Here is a 12,127-nt window from a genome sequence, read left to right on the forward strand (position 1 = left end):
AAATGATGTTTTCTACAAAAAGGACACTACATAATGTACAAAGCCTATTCAACTATTGACTGATCTGTCATTCACTTGCATAAATGACATGAACAATGTTGATTGTCATCATTTAACTCTGCCTACCATAGTTAACAATGGTGGTGCAGCTAAAGCTATGGACATGGACTTACTATACTTCTAGCCTTCAATTAAAATAATATCCGATGAGCAAAATATAAATAAACTTGTCAAAAACATGTTAAAAAAAGCTTTTATGTTCAAAGGTCTCCCACTAAAATTTTAGTATTTACCAAACATGTGTAAAAGCTAAGAAAGTTAAAGAATTTTCACTTTTATATATGAACAGATTTTTATATAGTGCACACATATTCAACAGCACTTTACAGAGAATATCATTCACATCATTCCCTGCCCCAATGGAGCTTACAATCTATATACCCTACCACATGTACACGCAAACAGACAGTCTATGGTTATTTTTTGCGGAATTCAATTAACCTACCAGTATATTTTTGGATTGTGGGAGAAAACCGAAATACCCGAAGGAAACCCACGCAAGCATGGGGAGAATATACAAACTCTACACAGTAAGGGCCATGGTGGGAATCGAATGCATGACCTCAGCGCTCTGAGGCAGTAATGATAACCATTACACCATCTGTGCTGACACTAGTAGTGGATTACAAAATAAGGTAAAACTCACTGTTGGTGACGCTCAAACACATTCTCACTTTAAAGTCCTCTATTCAATAAGCACTGGTTGATTTAAAGTATCCTGTAACTTTAGAAGAATACAATTTGAAGATACTGTACACAGCGGCGTAACTATAGCACCGCAGCCCCCGCCACCGGGGGGGGGGGTGGGTGCTGTGCATGTGGGGGCGCGGGGGGCTGCGGTGCTATAGTTAACCCCCCCAATCCCCCGCAGACTTACCTATCGCGCTGGTCCCGGCGGCTCCGTTCTTCTGCTGAGGACCACCAGAAAATGGCCGCCCCCATATAGCACACAGTTCTCTGAGACTGTCTGCTGTATGGGGGCGGCCATTTTCTGGTGGTCCTCAGCAGAAGAACGGAGCCGCCGGGACCAGCGCGATAGGTAAGGCTGTGGGGGATTGAGGGGGGGTTTGCATGGGCGGCGGGGGGCGGCGGGGCAGGGGGGGTAGGGGTGCTTAGCGGGGGGGGGGGGCACCCAAAACGTAGCTACGCCACTGACTGTACAGTTAGTTGCTCAAATAGTGGAAGTACGGTCTCCAATACAAGTAGCTGTAAAAGCATTTTGTAGACAGGATGCAAATTTGTGTATGGCACGTGCTGTTCTAAAGTTTCTCATGTCTCAAATACAGAAACATATATATATATATATATATATATATACTTTGGCAAACAATACGTTTCATCTCTTAAATAATGGAATACATCTCATGGCGCAACATAGACATTTCAGGTGTCTTAAAATAAATGCAGAAACGCATACTGTATATGATGATTCCGTGGTCAAAATTCTTATTTATTCATTATACATAGTCAACAATAATAAGGAAGCACGTAAAGAAATGTTGAAATGCTAGCAATATGCACAAATGAACCATAAAGAACCACACTGTAGAAGAGATTCAGGAATTGAACAACAAAAAATACTTTATGAAGAGTTGAATCGGATCAGCCCTAGACAAAGCCTTTTTGTGCTTTAAAGCAAATGTTTGAACTAAAAGGCAAAAAGTAATGACATCAGCACAGCTAGAAACACAATTAGCTCTAATAGTAGCAACAATATAAAAATAAAGGGCACTGCCTGAGGGTGGAGATAAACAAGGCCACCCTTTGGATCCAGGGGATGCGGTAGATAGGTAGACAAATAGGTCGACAGTCAATAAGTCGACCACTATTGGTCAATAGTCAAAAGGTCGACATGTGAAAAAAATGTCGACATGCATTTGGTCGATGTGGAAAAGGTTGACATGAAAAAAGGTTGACATACGTTTTTCACTTTTTTAACAAAAAAAAATGTTTTTTTATATTTTACTATCCAAGTGGGCATAGGGTGAGAGTATGATAGTGCATGAAGCATGGTGAGCGAAGCTAGCCAAGCGTGGGGAAGCAGTGCAATTATACGGCATATGTTGTCATGGACACAGAAAATCATAAAAACCCCATGTTGTCGTAATTACTGTAGACCCTATGACCCATATCTGGATCTGATACTAGTGTCAGTACTATTGTCAATTATACCCTTTTACTTAGAACATATTTTCCTTGGTACTGTATATAGGGAATAAAATCCAAAACCAAGTTAATGATAAGACCCTAGACTGATATATTTTCTTAGGTTGTAATTTCTGCAAATTAAAAAAAAAAAATCCAACTTTTTGTTTGAATATTTGCATTACATCATTACAGGTTGCATTACATAATTAGTCTAGTCAACTGGCAGTTTCCAGTGTAGAGATTTGGATTGCTTTAGCAAGTTTTTTTATTTTTTGTTTTAGCAATTCCAAACTGAAAATGATTCTTGGGATTGTATCCCAGGTAACCTGAAATCCTAAAATTTGTCAATATAATTTGGTGTGGAATGCCTAATCCTATGTACAGTATAATGCTCTGATCCTCATAATTAGACATTAAATAATATTTGTTAGTATGATCTAAATCAGAGTTAGTTGACTAATATTTAAGTGATAGTACATTTATTTTATGTTTGTACATTTTTATTTTGTTATTTTCTTTCCAAGTTTATACTGTTATTTATTATTTGTCTATTTTTTGTTAAAAGGTTTTATCTCTATATGTCCTTATTCATATATTAGTGAATTGAGGGTGAAAATCTGACTTGCATTGTTCCTGTTTTTTTTTTTTTTAAAGGCTATGATAAACTTGTTAATGATTGACTTGCATGTCTGCGCTTGGCTTGGGTATGAATGTGTTTGGCTAATGCTGAAGCAGAAGGAGCATGCAAGAAGTGCAGAGGCTTTATCCATCTCCTACTCATGGAATTTGGAATGAAATGTGCATAGTAGGGACTGTCAGTGAGTGGAGAATCATTGGTGCTCTAGTGGCAGTTGGCCCAAAGGCGTGAATGAATAATAAATAATAAATAAATAATTTTATAGTACAGAAAAACTCTTGACTTGAAACCCAGTAGTCAATGGTGAATGGAAATAGGAACAAGATGACATTACTGGAAATAAGCTAGAGCAAATTAGAAAGGTGGTGTAGTGGCAGACTGGATCCAGGTAGACGACTGGAATAGAGTTGGAGACTGCAGTAGCTGATTATGGCTTGGCAACCAAAATGGAGCCTGGACTGGAACTGGATAGAAAACTGAACTTGATTCGTGACATCAACTGGATTGGAGCCATAGAATCCTGGGACTGGTACTGGACAGGTAATTGGAAATGAAGAGACTGTGGAGATCAGACTAGAAACAGATAGGTCAAGGAACTGGACCTACAGATAGAGCCATCCTCATCTAGCCCATTAATAGGATTAAGTGAGCCAGAGCTGTCAGACTTAATCCTATACTAATCCCCTACTGTATTTTTCTATGTATTGTATTGCAGCTGAGAACAATAGGCCTTGGTGAGCCATGGCTATCCAGAGAAGGCTAGCCTATTAATGGGGGCATATGATATCAGGCACTGGGGGGCATGTGTGGCACTGTGGGGGCATATGATATCTGGCACTGTGGGGGCATATGATATCTGGCACTGTGGGGGCATATGATATCAGGGACTGGGGGCATATGTGTGGCACTGTGGGGGCATATGATATCTGGCACTGGGGGCATATGATATCTGGCACTGGGTGCATATGTGTGGCACTGTGGGGGCATATCTGGCACCGGGGGCATAACTAGCACTGTGGGAGCATGTATGGCACTGTGGGGGCATAACTAGCACTGTGGGGGCATATCTGGCACTGGGGGAATAACTAGCACTGTGGGGGCATATGTGTGGCACTGTGAAGGCATATCTGGCACTGGGGGGCATAACTAGCACTGTGGGGGTCATGTGTGGCATTGTGGAGGCATATCTAGCACTGTGGGGGCATATGTGTGGCATTATGGGGGCATATCTGGCACATATTTGTCTTGTAGCCACTCCCCCTTGTGTCATGACCACGCCCTGACCACGCCCATTTTCCCGCTGCACAGTACCACTAAGAAATTTTTTCTACTAGCACCACTGCTTAGGAATCTTCCTTGGTAACTGTGGCCAGCTTACTGGGAACAGTACCTGACTGAGGACAATCAAGTGACTGCTTTCAACATGGCGGGGTTAAAGGGAAAAATTAGATCTGAATGCTGGAAATATGATGAAACAGCACCCATGGGGTTAACTCATTTTCTAGGATGGGTGTTTTCTTTAATGCTGATTGAATATGTAGAGTATAAATATAGAGAGCCTAGAAATGGAGGTGACTTCCTCCGAGGAAACGGCTCTCGATTAACTTGGGGGAGGGGTGGGAAGTAATTAGGTGTGTAAGAGAAATGAGTTCCCCCACCTCTGCATGACTACTTTAAGCCCTGCAGTACAGTCTATAAAGTGACAGCATCTACTTGATTTCTATGGATGATTTCTCCAATTAAGATCTCTTTAAGGTGTTAATTTCATTGACATGTGCAGCGAATCCTGTTTATAATTTGCTACACATTCGCAGGGTTCCGGAGGGCTGGAGCATTTGCAGTCAGCCTTCCCTCTCCCCCTATTCAATGCCCCAGGGGCTCGCTGCCCCTGATGCTGAATTTTAAACCCCCCCGGTGAATGCTGCAGGGAGCCGGGAAGGGGGGGGGGGGCTGCGAAAGGCAGGGAGATGGAAGCCTCCCTGCCTGCGCCGGATTGTGTAGGGGAAGAAGGAGGACTGGCAGGGATACAGGGAGAGCCCTGAAAGAGCTGGCAGGGTATGCGGTAGAGGGTAGAGGGAGCTCATGCTGGTCCCGCTCATGATCTTAGAATGCACACCCGATTTACATGAGGTGCTATCATGCTGGGACTTGTAGTTCTGCAAAGAAAGACATGTGGTGCAGATGCACACTCCATATTATTAATCAAAATCAATCAATAATAGAGGTTCTTGGTATATTCGTTGGCCAAGAAATATTTGGTATAGCTGGTTGGTGGGCAAATATTTCTTGGCCAATGAATATACCAAGAACCTCTATTATTGATTGATTTTGATTAATAATATGGAGTGTGCATCTGCACCACATGTCTTTCTTTGCATAGTTTGGACATGCCTGAAAACAATCAAGTCTTTGACTTCTCAACAGTTCCTCAACAAAATATAAATGTATCTTTTTCTCACCAATACATATCACTTTGAGGTTTTGTGCCCAGATCTTAACCCTTACCCCTGTATGCTTAAGCATGGCAGTCATCCTTTTCACATATCTCATGTTTTAAAGTGTTTTGGTACTTAAAACATATTTATGCTTGTTACTTCATTGGCTTATTGCCATTAAAAAACATATTTCTACTAAGACTGTATAGCAGTGAGAATAACTTATGGTTTCACAAACACATTTATGTAATGATTACAAAGGCCTATTTACAGAATAAGGTATAGTGCCGTCGAGCCCACACAAACCCTATAATTATTTAACCTTTGTGATACAAACAGTACTCATCTGTAATTAGTGTTGGTCTTAAATGATTTCATTAGCTTGCAATTTCAATGGTTCATTTACCTGCCTAAAATAAATGCATGAATTCAAGCCTTATAAATCTCAACTTGAACTGCTTCACGTCTTCAGGGAATTTTAGCATTAGATTTACATATGATCTGAGATTGAAATATTTAGTTTTAATAAGCTTTTGCCGGTATTCTATAGCTGGAAATAGGAATGCATGTCAGACACGTATGCCAAGAAACTCCCTTCAATCACAAAGATAGGCATTAAATGGAAGTTCAGGACTCATCCCAGTGCCAGGCAATGGATTTTATCTTATGTACTGTAATTAAACAATATTCATAACATCGTCTAACTTTACCCTTATTACAACAGAGCAAAATTTATTTAATAATTGTGTATTTGAATATACCTGTATACGCTTATATATAGAGACGTACCTGAGGTCAATGGCTGTGGAGGCACTGGTTAAAATCAGAGCCAGATTTACGCATATAAAAATAATAAAAAAAACAACTATGACTATAAAAATAATAGATTGATACAAAGACGATATTATAAATATTTTATCTTCTTAATCATTTTTATAGTCAAAACTCTGGAGTCTAACAGGTGAGTCTTTGTCTATCCTGCAGGGTTGGACTGGTCCACAGGGGATAAAGGGATAACCCCTTGGTGGGCCACCTACCTCGTCTTCTAGGGATAAGGTTCCAGACTGTGCACTTGAATTCTATATTATACATATACTAGATTTTACTTCACAATACTATGGTGTATTTTCCACAATGCATTACAGCTGAAAATCTTGTATATTATCATGCATGTATTAGCAGTATATACTATATATATGTATCAAGAGGCCAAGATCAAACACTCTCTAATGGTTAGCCAACCCTCAGTTATGACTGACCACGCCCACTTTGGGGACACACTGCTAAACAAGGGTCCCTACCACTATATTCCTCTATACTCTATTGTCAGTGAGTGGTGGAGGAGGATACTTCCACAAAATCTGAAAAAGATAGTGTTCATCAAAATTAATTATAAATTCCTCTAGGACGACCTTTACCAGCAATTGCCTCCAGACACTATGTGATGGTGGATTCCTGCGGGGAAGAATTAATACTCTGTGAGGAAGAGGATGTACACACTGAAGGGGGGGGGGAAGTAGGAGGAGGATGAGGAGGACATCTTGCTTCTGTAGAGCCAGTTTTTGTGGGGGCCTAAGCAAACCAATCATTTCAGCTACAGTCGTCTGGCAGACCCTGTTGCTGAAATGATTGGTTTGTTAAAGTGTGCATGTCCTTTTTAAACAATATAAGGATGGGTGAAAGAGCTCAAGGACAATTCTATCTTGCACCTCTTTTCTTTGTCAACCCCATCAGTCCAGGGGTTCTGTTGTCTGTCTGCTGTGCTGTGTACTAACTAGTTGGGTGGTTGGAGACAGACAGGAGTACAATCCAGAAAATTGTGTGATAAGGGTAGAAGGCAACTGATGATGCAGTCTGTAGTCTTGGAGCAACACTAAAGGTATAAACACAGGCCAAGGCCTAAGACTTTCCTTGCCAGTTGGTGTCATTGGCTGCTTGTTTTGTGCTCACTGTCTTCTTCCTCTTGCCTCTTCTCATAACATGAAAGGTAATCAAAAATGGAGGTTGTAAGATTTTCCAAGGATACCATCTGTTGCTGATATGATGGGTTTAGTAGACTTTTTTTGGAGAGGTTTTTTTTTTTCTTTGCATTACGTGCACTTTGGGGCCTAATTTTTAAAACTGCCATCCTGTCTGCCACTGCAGTGCCACTCCTAGATGGGCAACGTGTTTGTGCCGTCCAACTGCGTGTCGCTAAGCATAATCATCCAGCTACCTTGGTGCAACCTTTTGGCCTAAAAATAATATTGTGAGGTGTTCAGAATAGACTGTAAATTAGTGTAAATTAATATTATTGAGATCAATAATACTGTAGAAACAGAAAAAAATATTTCTGTGATTTTAGTGTTTTTTATGTTTTTTGAATTTTAAAAAATAAATCTCGACTTCTAATACTTATGGATTGAATTAAAGATCCCTATCACACTATTTTTGGTGAGTGCTCTCTGCTACAAATTTTTTCGTATGCTTCAATGTTTATTCATATATATATATATATATATATATATATATATATATATATATATACACACAAGGGGCAGCAGGTCGGCACTCCACATATAAATGATAGCAATAATCTGGTGCCTGGTCCATAAAGGGAACGCATAAGCACTTACCCCCCCACACTCGGTGAATAATCCAGACCGGCACTCAGCAAAGGTTTGAAGAAAGAGGATCCTCTTTCTTCAAACCTTTGCTGAGTGCAGGTCTGGATTCTTCACCGAGTGTGGGTGGTAAGTGCTTATATATATGTCGAAATAAAAGAGCTTCTGATTTATCGATTGTGGAGTGCTGCACGTTCCTGTTTCCTATATATATACATATATATATCTATATCTATATCTATATATATATATATATATATATATATATATAGATATATCTATATCTATATATAATAAGGGGTTCTCAAAACGGCACTCTGTAGCAAATGGTAACGTTCTTGGTGCAGGGTCCAATGTAGTAGATAAAGAAAGCACTTACCCAACCTTGCAGCAGGAAAAGAGACAGACCAGCACTCAGTAAATAGGTGAAAAAAAACGTGTATTGAAGTTGTTTTTACAGCATAGTAACAATAAGTTATAACAACATCTTAGGGACAGCTGTGATGTTGTTATAACTTATTGTTACTATGCTGTAAAAACAACTTCAATACACGTTTTTTTTCACCTACTTACTGAGTGCTGGTCTGTCTCTTTTCCTGCTGCAAGGTTGGGTAAGTGCTTTCTATATCTATATATATATATATATATATATATATAGATATAGATATATCTATATATATATAGTCCAAATACTATATGACCGCACTCGCACTTCATAGGGTCAGCGTTGGGGTGTCCGACAAGAAGTTTTTGTGTTAGCATGAGCCTCAAACATAGTCCATACATTCCCACAATGTGGTGCAGGGAGTCGAGCACTCTCCGTATAACAAGTCAAATCCACTTTATTATATAAAAATATATAGATGTAATTATTGCAGCATCAACATCATGTTATACAGTGGTCATTCATATTCCATCATGCCCCGACGTTTCGGTCCAAATTAAGACCTTTATCAAGGAGCTTTTATAATGAGAAAACAGCTTGTATCATAGCATCTGGATAAGCCCTGGATGGTCAGGGTCTGGAAGGTCAGGTCTTAATATGGACCGAAACGTCGGGGCATGATGGAATATGAATGACCACTGTATAACATGATGTTGATGCTGCAATAATTACATCTATATATTTTTATATAATAAAGTGGATTTGACTTGTTATATGGAGAGTGCTTGACTCCCTGCACCACATTGTGGGGACGTATGGACTATATATATATATATATATATAATTTATTTATTTTATTTATTAACAGTTTCTTATATAGCGCAGCATATTCCGTTTACAAAGGGGACAGTGATACAACAAAACAGTGTATTTACAGACAGTCAAAATGTAGGAGGGCCCTGCTCGCAAGCTTACAATCTATAGAGAAATAGGCATTGATACATAAGGATAGATACTGTATTCTTTATTGCATTGATTCCACCAGAATGCAAGGTTCTATGACTGGTTCTGGAATTTGATAAGCTTGCCTGAAGAGATGAGTTTTTAGGGAACGCTTATAGGTTTGGAGACTGGAGGAGAGTCTTATTGTGATTGGGAGGGCATTCCACAGAGTGGGTGCAGCCGTAGAAAGTCCTGCAGTCGGGAATGGGAGCGAGTAATGCGTGTGGATGAGAGACGCAGATCTTGGGAGGAGCGTAGAGGACGTGTTGGATGATATTTTGAGATAAGAGAAGATATGTATGTTGGTGTAGTTCAGTTTATGGCTTTGTGTGTAAGTAAAAGAATTTTGTATTGAATACGGTAGAATACAGGTAACCAATGAAGTGACTGACACAGTAGCTTTGCAGACGATGAACGTCTGGCTAGGAAGATTAGCCTTGCAGCTGCATTCATAATGGACTGTAGTGGTTAGAGTCTGTATTGGGGAAGGCCAATAAGGAGACTATTGCAATAATCAATGCGTGAGATGATGAAAGCATGGATTAGAGTTTTTGCAGTGTCTTGTGTAAGGTAAGGGCGAATTTTAAATATGTTTTTTAGGTGCATGTGGCATGATTTTGAGACAGATTGAATGTGGGGTACAAAGGAAAGTTCTGAGTCAAGGATAACACCTAGGCAGCGAGCTTGAGAGGTAGGAGTGATTGTCATCTTCTCAACAGCGATAGAGATATCAGGTTGGTAACTACTATTTATTGGCGGAAATATAATTCATTCTGTTTTTGAGATATTAAATTTGAGGTGGCGAGATGACATCCAGGATGAAACAGCAGAAGGGCATTCAGAGACACGGCTCAATACAGATGGGGACAGGTCCGGGGAGGATAGGTAGAGCTGAGTATCATCCGCATACAGATGATACTGAAATCCAAAGGAGCTGATTAGTTTGCCAAGAGATGAGGTATAGATTGAGAAAAGCAGGGAACCTAAAACTGAACCCTGAGGTACTCCAACTGAAAGAGGTAGCGAAGAGGAGGTAGAATCAGAGAAACGAACACTAAAGGAGCGGTTAGATAGATAGGATGAGAACCAAGAGAGGGCTGTGTCTTTAAGACCTATGGATTGTAGTGTTTGTATGAGAAGTGTGTGGTCAACAGTGTCAAAAGCAGCAGAGAGATCTAGAATAATTAGTAGTGAGTAGTGGCCTTTAGACTTAGCAGTGACCAGATCATTCACAATTTTAGTGAGTGCTGTCTCTGTGGAGTGTTGGGCACGAAAGCCTGACTGATGCGGGTCCATTAAGTTGTGCAAGTTAAGAAAGTGTGTGAGGCGAGTATAGGCAAGTCTTTCAAGTAGTTTGGAGGTGCATGGAAGTTGAGAAATGGGACGGTAGTTTGAGAGAGAGCTCGGATCAGAATAATTCTGTTTTTTTCAGAATCGGAGTAATAACTGCTTGTTTGAACAATGAAGGAAAGACACCAGTAGAGAAAGAGAGGTTACAGATTTTAGTTAAGATTGGGATGAGCACAGGAGACAGAGATTTACTTATTTGCGAGGGTATAGGGTCAAGAGGAGAGGTAGTAGAGTGGGAGGCAGAGAAAAGTGCAGATACTTCATCTTCATTTGTGGGATCAAATGAAGCAAATGCTTCAGAGGGCTCAGGTATGGAATTGAGCATATCACCAACTGAGTTGGAGCATACCAATTCATATCTGATCTTGTCAATCTTATCCCTGAAGTAGGAAGCAAGATCTTGTGCATGGATAGTGGTTGGTGGCTTGGGTGAGGGAGGGTTGAGAAGGGATTTAAATGTATTAAAAAGACGTTTTGGGTTAGAAGCTTGAGCAGAAATGAGAGTTTGGAAATATGTTTGTTTGGCAGTTTCCAGGGCATAACTATAGTACTGGTAGATATTCTTATATGTAAAGAAATCCATTGGACTGTGAGATTTACGCCATTTACTCTCAGCTTTGCGTGAAATATTTTGTAGGTGTCTGATTAATTTAGAGTGCCACGGTTGGCGTCTAGGCCTACGTAGAGTGGAGTGGGTAACTGGAGCCACTTCATCCAGGGCTGTTTTGAGAGTTAGGTTTAGGTGTGATACCGCCATCTCAGGAGTAGTGAATGCAGAAATAGGAGCAAGCTGTTGTTGCAGTGAGGAGGAGAGTACTTGAAAATTAATATCATTAATATTTCTGCGGGCTTGAGGTGGATTAAAGGATTTCTGTGTTTTTGAGTTAGAAGTACTAGAGGACAGCATGCAGGAGATAAGGTTGTGATCTGAGAGAGGGAAAGGAGAATTGGTGAATTCAGACACCAATTATATATATATATATATATATATATATATATATATATATAGATGAACACCGGCACTCACTGCATTTGTAACGTTTCGGGCTTCTTTTTTAAGCCCGTCGTCAGGCAGTACAGTATCACACGAATAGTATACAACACATACCTTTATACCTGTAGCATTTCCCGCTGTCCCTCCGTCTAGGTTCCTGACTTCCGCCCCTCCACCAGATGCGTGGAGCTTCTGTCACTCCCACCTCTTCTGGGAGTATGACGCGTTGCCATGGTAACCCGGCTTGTCCAGCGGGGCTTTGCTGCGCACAATACATTCACCTGTGATGGACAAACAATATGATACATGTTTACAAAAGTTGTCCATCACAGGTGAATGTATTGTGCACAGCAAAGCCCCGCTGGACAAGCCGGGTTACCATGGCAACGCGCCATGCTCCCGGAGGAGGTGGGAGTGACAGAAGCTCCACGCTTCCGGTGGAGGGGCGGAAGTCAGGAACCTAGACGGAGAGACAGCAGGAAATGCTACAGGTATAAAGGTACAGGTATAAAG

General features: G+C 40.5%; 1 protein-coding gene and 1 long non-coding RNA gene across 5 annotated transcripts in view; one reads left to right on the forward strand and one right to left on the reverse strand.

Moving 5' to 3' along the window:
• Positions 1-12,127, forward strand: part of GRIN2D (glutamate ionotropic receptor NMDA type subunit 2D) — a 762,310-nt gene that overhangs the window by 526,406 nt on the left and 223,777 nt on the right. The window lies entirely within an intron of this gene.
• The window catches only part of LOC146042564 (uncharacterized), a 108,185-nt gene that overhangs the window by 70,342 nt on the left and 25,716 nt on the right, over positions 1-12,127 (reverse strand). The gene's annotated exons all lie outside the window — the stretch shown is intronic.

The sequence above is a fragment of the Crinia signifera genome, chromosome 19 (assembly GCF_055691185.1).
Source record: "Crinia signifera chromosome 19, ASM5569118v1, whole genome shotgun sequence".
NCBI classification, from domain to species: domain Eukaryota; kingdom Metazoa; phylum Chordata; class Amphibia; order Anura; family Myobatrachidae; genus Crinia; species Crinia signifera.